The following is a 13,255-nucleotide window of genomic DNA, read 5'->3' on the forward strand; positions in this document are numbered from 1 at the left end:
TGCTGCACTGGGAGTGTGAGACTCAACTTGGTCCTCATGTGCCTGGAATGGAACTTGAATCCACAACCTTTAGGCTCAGAGCTACCCCAAAAGAGTAGAGATTTCTCCCATTCTTCCGGCCAATGTCCCTCCCTCAGCCAACAGAATCCAGAACTGTTAACTGCCATTGTTACTTTGAGAAATGTTGCCATGAGGGGGGAGTGACGGTAAGGTTATTGGGGGGCAATCATGTGAGAAACTTGTCTGTTTTTTCCCTTCCATAGCCCTGAAAGTCTGAAGCTTATTATAAATCCCTCACTACAGCCTAAATCACCACCAACATTTCCATCAGAGACCAGTGATTGAAACCGAGATACTACTGAAAAATATGCCTCATGATCACACCATATAATCATTGATAAATCCATATTTAAGGCGTTAGTTGATGAGAATCATAACATCTCTCCAATGTGATGCTCACGTTTGCCAATTATGTTGGCTCAGTTAATAGTTGCCTCACAGTCAGGAGGTAATCAAGGCCTATCTTTTCTAATGAGGTTTTAGCCACCCCTACTAATATGTCTCTTCATGGTTCAAAGTCTGGTTCTCTTATGTACCTTAACATGCAAAGCAGTTTTGGAGATCTTCCATCAAATTAAACCTGATTATTCGGTGACCTGATAAATTAGATGCTGAGAGGCTGCTCCTGTTCTTTGGAAATTCTGGAACTAGGAGTCATAGTCTTGGGATAAGGGGTCAAACATTCAGGACAGAGATGAGGAGAAATGTCTTCACTCTGAGGGCTACAAAACTTTGGAAATCTTTATTGACTCAAGAGGACTTTCAACAACCTAGTTGTTGCTTGTTTTCATGACTGAGAACGTTAGATTTTTGGATTCATAGAGTCCCTACAGTGCAGATGGAGGCCATTTCACCCTGTTACGGGAGCGGCGTTTTCAGAACCCCAAAATGTATCATGGAGTTCAACCAATCTCTCCCTTTAATGTATTGTTGCTTTTGTAATACCACATCTGGCTTGGTCTCCAGGTGTGGTATTACAATTATGGACACGTGGGTTTTTAAACACAAAACAATGTTTATTCCATGCATTCAGCTTAACCCTTTACTAATAAACATTGGATCCCTTAACACCCCTTTCTTCAAAGATAACCCCGAAAATAATACAACACTAAATAATCCCTCAAAATGTTCCTTCAAACCTCCAAAAGACTTAACACCTTTAAACAACAGAAACACACCGGGTTAAAGACATTACTATTATGAGTTTAAATCACCCAAATGATTCAGAGATAGTCTTTCATGGCAGAGATCACAGCAGATCCAGCTCACTGCAAACACAGACACCCAAGCTCTTTGTCTTCATGCAGCTCTCAGCAAACCAGCCAGACACTTTTCAGCTGCTCTCTCAAAACTGAAACTAAAAGCAGAAGTGAGCTCAACTCAGCTACCCTCACCCTCTGACATCACTTCAGAAATATGAGCTGCCTCATTTCTTAAAGGTACATTGCTTAAACATCCATTTCATAAAGGTGCTCTCATATGACAACCCATTGAGTCTGCACCAAGCCTCTGAAAGAGCACCTTATGTGAATTATCACATTCGAAGTTACTATATTAAAAGATGTTTTTGTTTTCTTCTTTCATGGAATGTGAGCATTACCAGCAAGGCCAGCATTTGTTCGCCATCCCTAATTTCCCATGAGAAGATGGTGGTGAGACCGCAGTACACCCACTGCCAGGAAGGGAGTTCTGGTATTTTGATTCCGCAATAGTGAAGGAGCAGTGATACAGTTCTAGGTCAGGATGTTGTATGATTTGGTGGGGACCTGCAGGTGATGTTGTTGCCTGTACATCTGCTGCCCTCGTCATTCTAGGTGGTAGAGGTCACGGGTTTGGGAGGTCGAAGAAGCCCAGTGAGTTGCTCCAGTGCAGCTTGTACATGGTACATACTGCTGCCACTCTGGACCTGGAGTCACATATAGGTCAGACCCAGTAAGGATGGCAGATTTCCTTCAATAATGTGCCAGATAAACTTTTACAGTAATCATTGATAACTTCAAGGTTACCCTTACTGTGACTATCTTCCAATTCCATATTTTATGAGTTGAATTTAAATTACGGCAGCTACCATGGTAGGATTTGAACCCATGCCCCCAGTCCTACCTCAGCCCTCTCCCACACCCTGTCCAGGTAACCCCACCTAACCTTTGGACACTAAGGGGCTATTTGGCACAGCCAATCCACATAACCTGCACATTTTTGGATTGTGGGAGGAAACCAGAGCACCCGGAGGAAACCCACGCAGACACAGGGAGAACGAGCAAACTCCACACAGACAGTCACCCAAAGCCGGAATCAAACCCGGGTCCCTGGCGCCATGAGGCAGCAGTGCTAACCACTGTGCAGAGGGATGCAGGGTAGTTGTGGATTGTACTGACCGCAGGAAATCGAGTGGTTGCACGATGTATAGTCAGAGAAGAGCGTCCAACAGTTCTTCCTGAAAATGGCCTCAAGAGGACTTGTTGCACTATCTAATGAGCTGAGGGAGCATTGATCAATCTGCAAGACTTCTTAGTCACCCCCTCCCCCACTCAGCCGCTACCACAACCCCATCTTTCTTTGCTAGATTGTACAAACAAAACTGTCCGGACCTCTTTCGTAGGTGTTGCAAAGATAGAAGGAATGTCAGTTCAACGGAGCCCTCCAGCGAATTGCATAAATCTATGAGCGTGTGATGCCCAAGACATTTATTGCTTTGCTGGGAAAAGTTGCAAGAGCCACGCGTTACATTGTTAAATAAGCATGGCAGATTTATCCACTTGTCACCCGCAGTTCATTCCCGACTGTCTTGAGTTGAGTATATACCACACGTTGCCGTGACAACCGTAATGTGTGCGCAGTGTTTGCAACATTTTAAAATTAGACATTCCCGGCAGAAATACTTCCACAATTCCGACAGCACCTTTCTTTATTTCTCCAGTAAGCTGTGAGGAAAATGCCAAGTCGGGTTTTGACAGATATTCTTCCCCTGAACATTTTCAAGACTCATTGTCAACCCTTTGCTCACCTTGTCTCCAATTTAATTGACTTATGGTTGCGTTTACTGTTGTACAAAACTCAAAAGAATTTCTGGCGTAAAACTGCTTGTACAGCCCTTACCTGCAACAGGAACCGATTGTGTCTGAGGTCAAAGGGCTGTTGCCGTGACTTTTGTAAGGAATCTTTGTTTGCGAGGGGAAACTGGGTGCACAGTCTCCCCAGAATGGAACATTTCCCTCTTTAAGGCACTGAGCTTTAATAAAAGTGACTCCCAGACTAGATCGGCGTTGAAGCGATGCAAAATAAAACATCATTAACGTTCTGTGCCTGAACTCGGAGTAAAGCCATCCCTGTTTCCCCAGTCAGAGATATTTATTTGCCATACTCGCCATCGCAATAACAGAAGAAACAAGGCCGGGAGCAGGCAACCCCACACCTCGAAGCTGCTCTGCCATTCAATCAGATCACGGTTGACCTACTTCAGCCCCACGTCAAACATGTTCTATTGAGTATGTCAATCTGCCCATCGGGCAATTCATGCGCATTTAAGGGCCTTTCATGCCCTGCGGCATGCGACACTGCCATGGATGGAGTCAGGAGGCAGCATACTAATGAGATGCCTATCATTGCTCGGACTGGTGGCAGGCAGTTTTGTGGCGAGGGGGTGGGTTACCTTCTTTTATGGGACTTGAACCCATGGGGGCACCTCTTACCCCCACTTCCCTCCCCACCCCTCACCCATCCCCCACCGCAAGGTCGTTCTCCCACCTTTCTGCGATTCCCCCTCCCTTCGGCCGGACCACCCACCTCCCCACCTCACCTGCAGCCCTCTCACAGTGGACTGCCAGCATTGCCATGGCGATAGCCCCTTCACAAACACCCGCTTCCCCCACCCCCACCCCACCCTGAACCTCACCATTTACCTTCGCCCTCGGCCCCAGCAATGATCACCATGGGGACGGGATGCAGTCGCAGCAGGTGCCACCCCTCTCTGAGGTGGGGCTTCAGCCTTGCTACGCCATGATCGTATTGAATGGCGGTGAAGCCTCGATGGCTCTGTGGTCTACCCCTGCTCCCATTTCTTGTACCTCTCCAGAAAGACTGCTCCAAGCCAATTTTCATTACTCCACCATTAATGACTGTGTCTTTAGTTATCTAGCCCCATACTGTAAAATTCCCTCCTTAACCCTCTCTAACTCCTTCCTCCTCCTTTAAAACGCTCCTTAAAACCTATCTCCTGAACTGCTCTGATATCTCTCAAGTCAGTCGCTCTGAAACCTCTTTGGAGTAACTTTAAATACCTCTAACAGGTGAAACAGGGATGGTTTTTCCTCAGAGTTCAGGCACACAACTTTAGTGATGGTTTATTTTGCATTGCTTAAATTCCTTGGGGTGCACATCACCAAAAATCTGCCCTGGTCCACCCACGTTGACGCTACCACCAAGAAAGCACAACAGCGTCTATACTTCCTCAGGAAATGTTTATTTTTAATTTAGATTAGCCAATTCATTTTTCTCAAATTAAGGGGCAATTTAGCGTGGCCATTCCTGCACATCTTTGGGTTGTGGGGGCGAAACCCACTACACATGGGGAGAATGTGCAAACCCCACACAGACAGTGACCCGGAGCCGGGATCGAACCTGGGACCTCAGCGCCGTGTGGTAGCAATACCAACCACTGTGCCACCGTGCTGCCCCTTCCTCGGGAAATTAAGGAAATTCGGCATGTCCACATTGACTCTTACCAACTTTTACAGATACACCATAGAAAGCATCCTATCTGGCTGCATCATAGCCTGCTTTGGCAACTGCTCGGCCCAAGACCGCAAGAAACTACAAAGAGTCGTGAACACCACCCAGTCCATCATATGAACCCGCCTCCCATTAATTGACTCCATCTACACCTCCCGCTGCCTGGGGAAAGCGGGCAGCACAATCAAAGGACCCTCCCACCCAGTTTACTCACTCTTCCAACTTCTTCCATCGGGCAGGAGATACAAAGGTTTGAGAACAAGCACGAACAGACTCAAAAACAGCTTCTTCGCCGCTGTTAGTAGACTCCTAAACGACCCTCTTATGGCCTAACCTAATTAATGCTACACCCCTGTATGCTTCACCCAATGCCAGTGTTTATGTATTTACATTGTGTTGCCCTATTATGTATTTTCTTTTTTTTAAATTTTCTTTTCATGTACTTAATGATCTGTTTGAGCTGCTCGCAGAAAAATACTTTTCACTGTACCCCGGGACACGTGCCAATAAACAAATCCAAAATGTTGTGGATTACTGAGGCCTGGACGAAAGACCCTGCAGACTGTCCACCATTCCTACCCCCTCAGCTTTCGTTTGTATTCTCAAACGCAAATGCAAATGCAAAAGAGCTCATCTGAAATTAATAGGAAGCAAAGCTAACTCTAAATATCTCACTGACTTTTTGCTGTAAAATGTGATAAATGATACACATTAATTGTTTTTATTAAATATGATAAGCAACTTACAATTCACGCAAAAGAAAACGAATAGATATTGTCACGCAATAATCATTGATATCACAATGCATCATTTATTTGAAACTGCCTAATATGTGCGATGCAATCCTCACTAATTTTCTTCGGAGAAGCTAGTACTTATTTATATTAATCAAATAAAACCCACTGTGACATAAATCTTGTTTTTGCTCATGCAGAGGATGACTCATGCATGTCACGTTAAGCTGAGTGAAGTTGCACGTGGTGAGGATGAGGCTTCGGGCCTGTTCTCTTCTATGGCCAGGTCTGCAGAACACACTTTGACAACCACTGCCCTAAGTCAGTGTCTAATTTTGATTGATAAAACCCGTCTGAAACATGGTCAGACTTTTCACGACGATAAGGAAACTATAGAAGTGCAGGGATACATTTGAAGACAAAGTTTTAATTTTCCTAACGTCCAGTGTTGCGGGACGAATTCTTCTATCTTGGACTCCTGGCATGGGACTTGGTCAGTCGGCAGACAATCTCTAGCATCTGCTTAACACTTGTTAATTGGCGCTACATATAAACGGTTGGCAGAGTAGGCACCTAGCACCTAGGCATGATTCCAAGCTCTCATCAACATCTACATCATCGGTTAGTATACCCATTCTGTTCAGCCAGCATTAGGGCACTGCGTGCCTAAAAGCAGCTCCGTTGGGTAGGACATGTTGTTCATTTGCCTGACACCAAACTCCCAAAACAATCGCCCTACTAGGAACTTGGTCGTGGAAGGAAGCTCCCAAGAGGACAACAGAGCACACACGTCTTAGTTTTCTTGTTAACAACATCCTTCATCTTTACAAGGTTACCATTGACCAGAAACTTAACTGGATTAGCCATATAAATACTGTGGCTACCAGAGCAGGTCAAAGGCTAGGAACCCAGCGGCGAGTAACTCACCTCCTGCCCCCTCCAAAGCCTGTCCATCATCTACAAGGCAAAAGTCAGGAGTGTAATGGAATACTCCATTACAGCTCCAGCAACACTCATGGAACTCAACACCATCCAGAACAAAGCAGCCCACTTGATTGCTCCCCCTTCCACAAACATTCAATCCTTCCACCACTGACAAACCTTGGTTGTCATGTTTACCATCGACAAGATGCACTGCAGTAACTCACCAAGGTTCCTTAAGCAGCACCTTCCAAACCCACGACCGCTACCATCTAGAAGGACAAGAGCAGCAGATACCTGGGAACCCCACCACCTGGAGGTTCCCCTCCAAGTCACTCACCGTCCTGACTTGGAAATAAGAGCACTGTGGGTGTACCTACACCTCAGGGACTGCAGCGGTTCAAGAAGGCAACTCACCACAACCCTGAAGGGCAACTAGGGATGGGCAATAAATGCTGGCCTGACCAGAGACGGGCACATCCTGTAAATGAACTTTCTAAAAAGCCACAACCTTCCGCTATCAGAGATGGGCAAGCTAAGCCACTGAACCATAGTTGCCAATCAAATAGAGGGTGAATGAGGCTCTACTTGATCAGACTGCAGTGTCAACCATAAAGTACCAGATCATACCTTTAATACCATCTCTCGATCACATTTTCTCTGTCTGTTACTGCATGCAATTACTGAGCAAACTATAAATTCTCCAGTAGGGTGTGCGAAAGGATCTTAGTCTGAAACTTTAATTTATCTACACGTCTGGATGCGATATAAATAAATATGTACCTACCTTTAACCTTACTGAAAACTTTAATATGCAGTCAAATATTGAAAAAGAATATGCAGTCACAGAAATAGCTAAATATAATTTCAATGCAAACTGAACTCATTTCATTGTTAGCCTTTTCATCGCCTCGGAATAATGGGAGTGCATTACTGGCTGCAATTATTAGATCCCATTTTATTGATGTATTGCCAGTGGAGTTAAAATCACTCCTCACCACATCAAGCCTTTGCAACCCTCCAGGGGCAGTGCACTCAGAGGGAGTTTATGATTGTTCCCAATGCTATTCTGATTAGAGCTATAAATAATACAGGGATATATTAACGATAAATATTCAGAGGCGGTTGATGTAACACATTTAACCACTCCCGCCTCCAACTCCCCGACATTGGTGCGTGTTTGAAAGTCAAAATTAAACCCTTCTTTAGGAATAAATAAGATTTAATTATTTTCCCCCCCCGACAGAGCTCCTTGAAAGGCAAATGTTTGATTAATTTTTTTTCAGATGTTGTTCGCCAACATTGACTCCTCGATCTTAATTGTTTGCCTTCCTTAATGCTTCGCTCAGCAAGATCTGCGCCAGTAAGTGGCAATTTGTTCCCCTGTTGCCGTACTGAAGGCTGAGAAATTAAGTAAGTGTCATGCATGGGAACTGGATGACAAATCTAATCGCTCTCAGGGATTCCCTGCATTGGGAGGAGAAAATAGACCCGCAGCACAAAAATACTGAGAGCAAAAATGGGTCAAGGGACTATTACTTGAGCAAAGCAATGAGTAGTGAAGTGCCATTTTGCATGACAACCCTCGATACCCCACAAAATGGTCAACCAGTTTGAGCCTTGGGTTCTGGACGGTGGCCCTCTGTGGCTCCACTGGAAATGTTTTTTGCCCCGGGTCAGGAAGCTGCAGGTTCAAGTCCTGCAGCAGAGACTTGAGTACGTATCGCAGTGCAGTACCGAGGAGATCCTGCACTGCTGGACGAGCTGTACCGTGGATGAGGTGTTCAACATAGAACATAGAACAGTACAGCACAGAACAGGCCCTTCGGCCCTCGATGTTGTGCCGAGCAATGATCACCCTACTTAAACCCACGTAACCCGTATACCCCATTAACCTTACACTACGGGCAATTTAGCATGGCCAATCCACCTAACCCGCACATCTTTGGACTGTGGGAGGAAACCGGAGCACCCGGAGGAAACCCACGCACACACGGAGAGGACGTGCAGACTCCACACAGACAGTGACCCAGCCGGGAATCGAACCTGGGACCCTGGAGCTGTAAAGCATTGATGCTAACCACCATGCTACCGTGAGGCCCCATCTGACCTCTTGGTGTTTGCACTGAGTGCTGAGCTTGTGGCATTTGAGTGCTACAGTGAGAGTTTGGTGACTGAGGGAGTTAGGTGAGGAGGGAGTAAGGTACTCTTTTCATTTAATTTCCTATATTTATCAAAGAGCGTGAAGGGAACCAGGAGTTTAGAGTACAGCTGACTGGGAGCAGAGTCGGAGGGCGGAGGTCCAGTTGGTCCACAGGGCAGCTAATTCTGTAAAGTAAGAGGGGATGGAGGCTAGGGCAGTTGCATGCTCCTCCTGTAGGATGTGGGTGGTGAGGGATACCACTGGTGTCCCCGCTGACTATACCTGCGGGAAGTGCACCCAACTCCAGCTCCTCAGAGACCGTGTTAAGGTACTGGAGCTGGAGCTGGATGAACTTCGGATCATCCGGGAGGCAGAGGGGGTCATAGAGAAGAGTTACAGGGAGGTAGCCACACCAAAGGTACTGGACAAGAGTAGCTGGGTTACAGTCAGGGGAAAGAAAACTAACAGGCAGACAGTGCAGGGATCCCTCGTGGCCATTCCCCTTCAAAACAAGTATACCGTTTTGGATGCTGTTGGGGGGGATGACCTACCGGGGGAAGGCCCCAGCGGCCAGGTCTCTGGCACTGAGTCTGGCTCTGGGGCTCAGAAGGGAAGGGGGGAGCATAGAAAAGCAATAGTAATAGGAGATTCAATGGTTAGGGGAATAGATAGGAGATTCTGTGGTCGCGAGCGAGACTCCCGAAAGGTATGTTGCCTCCCGGGTGCCAGGGCCAGGGATGTCTCTGATCGTGTCTTCAGGATCCTGAAGGGGGAGGGTGAGCAGCCAGAAGTCGTGGTGCACATTGGTACCAACGATGTAGGTAGGAAAAAGGGTGTGGAGGTAATAAACAAGTTTAGGGAGTTAGGCTGGAAGTTAAGGGCCAGGACAGACAGAGTTGTCATCTCTGGTTTGTTGCCGGTGCCACGTGATAGCGAGGCTAGGAATAGGGAGAGAGTGCAGTTGAACACGTGGCTGCAGGAATGGTGTAGGAGGGAGGGCTTCAGGTATTTGGATAATTGGAGCGCATTCTGGGGAAGGTGGGACCTGTACAAGCAGGACGGGTTGCATCTGAACCAGAGGGGCACCAATATCCTGGGGGGGAGGTTTTCTAGTACTCTTCGGGAGGGTTTAAACTAATTTGGCAGGGGAATGGGAACCGGATCTGTAGTCCAGCAACTAAGGTAGACGATAGTCAGGACGCCAAAGCACGTAGTGATGCAGTGGGGAAGGTAACAATGACAAAGGAGAGTACTTGCAGGCAAGGAGATGGGTTGAAGTGTGTATACTTTAATGCAAGAAGCATCAGGAATAAGGTGGGTGAACTTAATGCATGGATCGGTACTTGGGACTACGATGTGGTGGCCATCACGGAAACTTGGATAGAAGAGGGGCAGAAATGGTTGTTGGAGGTCCCTGGTTATAGATGTTTCAACAAGATTAGGGAGGATGGTAAAAGAGGTGGGGGGGTGGCATTGTTAATTAGAGATAGTATAACAGCTGCAGAAAGGCAGTTCGAGGGGGATCTGCCTACTGAGGTAATATGGGTTGAAGTTAGAAATAGGAAAGGAGCAGTCACCTTGTTGGGAGTGTTCTATAGGCCCCCCAATAGCAGCAGAGATGTGGAGGAACAGATTGGGAAACAGATTCTGGAAAGGTGCAGAAGTCACAGGGTAGTAGTCATGGGCGACTTCAACTTCCCAAACATTGAGTGGAAACTCTTTAGATCAAATAGTTTGGATGGGGTAGTGTTTGTGCAGTGTGTCCAGGAAGCTTTTCTAACACAGTATGTAGATTGTCCGACCAGAGGGGAGGCCATATTGGATTTAGTACTTGGTAATGAACCAGGGCAGGTGATAGATTTGTTAGTGGGGGAGCATTTTGGAGGTAGTGACCACAATTCTGTGACTTTCACTTTAGTAATGGAGAGGGATAGGTGCGTGCAACAGGGCAAGGTTTACAATTGGGGGAAGGGTAAATACAATGCTGTCAGACAAGAATTGAAGTGCAGAAGTTGGGAACATAGGCTGTCAGGGAAGGACACAAGTGAAATGTGGAACTTGTTCAAGGATCAGGTACTGCGTGTCTTTGATATGTATGTCCCTGTCAGGCAGGGAAGAGATGGTCGAGTGAGGGAACCATGGTTGACAAGAGAGGTTGAATGTCTTGTTAAGAGGAAGAAGGAGACTTATGTAAGGCTGAAGAAACAAGGTTCAGACAGGGCGCTGGAGGGATACAAGATAGCCAGGAGGGAACTGAAGAAAGGGATTAGGAGAGCTAAGAGAGGGCATGAAAAATCTTTGGCGGGTAGGATCAAGGAAAACCCCAAGGCCTTTTACACATACGTGAGAAATATGAGAATGACTAGAGCGAGGGTAGGTCCGATTAAGGACAGTAGCGGGAGATTGTGTATTGAGTCTGAAGAGATAGGAGAGGTCTTGAACAAGTATTTTTCTTCAGTATTTACAAATGAGAGGGGCCATATTGTTGGAGAGGACAGCGTGAAGCAGACTGATAAGCTTGAGGAGATACTTGTCAGGAAGGAAGATGTGTTGCGCGTTTTGAAAAACTTGAGGATAGACAAGTCCCCCGGGCCTGACGGGATATATCCAAGGATTCTATGGGAAGCAAGAAATGAAATTGCAGAGCCGTTGGCAATGATCTTTTCGTCCTCGCTGTCAACAGGTGTGGTACCAGAGGATTGGAGAGTGGCGAATGTCGTGCCCCTGTTCAAAAAAGGGAATAGGGATAACCCTGGGAATTACAGGCCAGTTAGTCTTACTTCGGTGGTAGGCAAAGTAATGGAAAGGGTACTGAGGGATAGGATTTCTGAGCATCTGGAAAGGCATTGCTTGATTAGGGATAGTCAGCACGGATTTGTGAGGGGTAGGTCTTGCCTTACAAGTCTTATTGAATTCTTTGAGGAGGTGACCAAGCATGTGGATGAAGGTAAAGCAGTGGATGTAGTGTACATGGATTTTAGTAAGGCATTTGATAAGGTTCCCCATGGTAGGCTTATGCAGAAAGTAAGGAGGCATGGGATAGTGGGAAATTTGGCCAGTTGGATAACAAACTGGCTAACCGATAGAAGACAGAGAGTTGTGGTGGATGGCAAATATTCAGCCTGGAGCCCAGTTATCAGTGGCGTACCGCAGGGATCAGTTCTGGGTCCTCTGCTGTTTGTGATTTTCATTAACGACTTGGATGAGGGAGTGGAAGGGTGGGTCAGTAAATTTGCAGATGATACGAAGATTGGTGGAGTTGTGGATAGTGAGGAGGGCTGTTGTCGGCTTCAAAGAGACATAGATAGAATGCAGAGCTGGGCTGAGAAGTGGCAGATGGAGTTTAACCCTGACAAGTGTGAGGTTGTCCATTTTGGAAGGACAAATCTGAATGCGGAATACAGGGTTAATGGTAGGGTTCTTGGCAATGTGGAGGAGCAGAGAGATCTTGGGGTCTATGTTCATTGTTCTTTGAAAGTTGCCACTCAAGTGGATAGAGCTGTGAAGAAGGCCTATGGTGTGCTAGCGTTCATTAGCAGAGGGATTGAATTTAAGAGCCGTGAGGTGATGATGCAGCTGTACAAAACCTTGGTCAGGCCACATTTGGAGTACTGTGTGCAGTTCTGGTCACCTCATTTTAGGAAGGATGTGGAAGCTTTGGAAAAGGTGCAGAGGAGATTTACCAGGATGTTGCCTGGAATGGAGAGTAGGTCATACGAGGAAAGATTGAGGGTGCTGGGCCTTTTCTCATTGGAACGGAGAAGGATGAGGGGCGACTTGATAGAGGTTTATAAGATGATCAGGGGAATAGATAGAGTAGATAGTCAGAGACTTTTTCCCCGGGTGGAACACACCATTACAAGGGGACATAAATTTAAGATAAATGGTGGAAGATATAGAGGGGATGTCAGAGGTAGGTTCTTTACCCAGAGAGTAGTGGGGGCATGGAATGCACTGCCTGTGGTAGTAGTTGAGTCGGAAAATTTATGGACCTTCAAACGGCTATTGGATAGGTACTTGGATTAGGGTAGAATAAGGGAGTGTAGGTTAACTTCTTAAGGGCAGCACGGTAGCATTGTGGATAGCACAATTGCTTCACAGCTCCAGGGTCCCAAGTTCGATTTCGACTTGGGTCGCTGTCTGTGTGGAGTCTGCACATCCTCCCCGTGACTGCGTGGGTTTCCTCCGGGTACTCCGGTTTCCTCCCACGGTCCAAAGATGTGCAGGTTGGGTGGATTGGCCATGACAAATTGTCCAAAATTCTATGATTAACCTAGGACAAAAGTTCGGCGCAACATCGTGGGCCGAAGGGCCTGTTCTGTGCTGTATTTCTCTATCTATCTATCTATCTCTCAGATGAACATTAAACAAGATCCTGTGCCACTATCTTGAAGAAGACCAAGGGAGCGACTTGGTCGTTGTTATTGCTGAACCAACAGATCATGTGGTCATGATCACGTTGCACTTTGCGAAGGTTTGCTGCGTGTAAATTGACTGTTTTCTACAGTGCAACAGTGACGACACTTCAAAAGTACTTCACTGGCTGTGGTGAGCTGTTTGGGGCACCCTGACGTCATGAAAGATTCTGTAGGGTCCGGTCCCCCCCCCCCCCCCCCCATCCCCCCCCCAACCACCCCCCAACCCCAGCCCCCACCACGGGGTGTTT

The sequence above is a fragment of the Scyliorhinus canicula genome, chromosome 14, assembly GCF_902713615.1.
Source record: "Scyliorhinus canicula chromosome 14, sScyCan1.1, whole genome shotgun sequence".
Classification (NCBI taxonomy): Eukaryota; Metazoa; Chordata; class Chondrichthyes; order Carcharhiniformes; family Scyliorhinidae; genus Scyliorhinus; species Scyliorhinus canicula.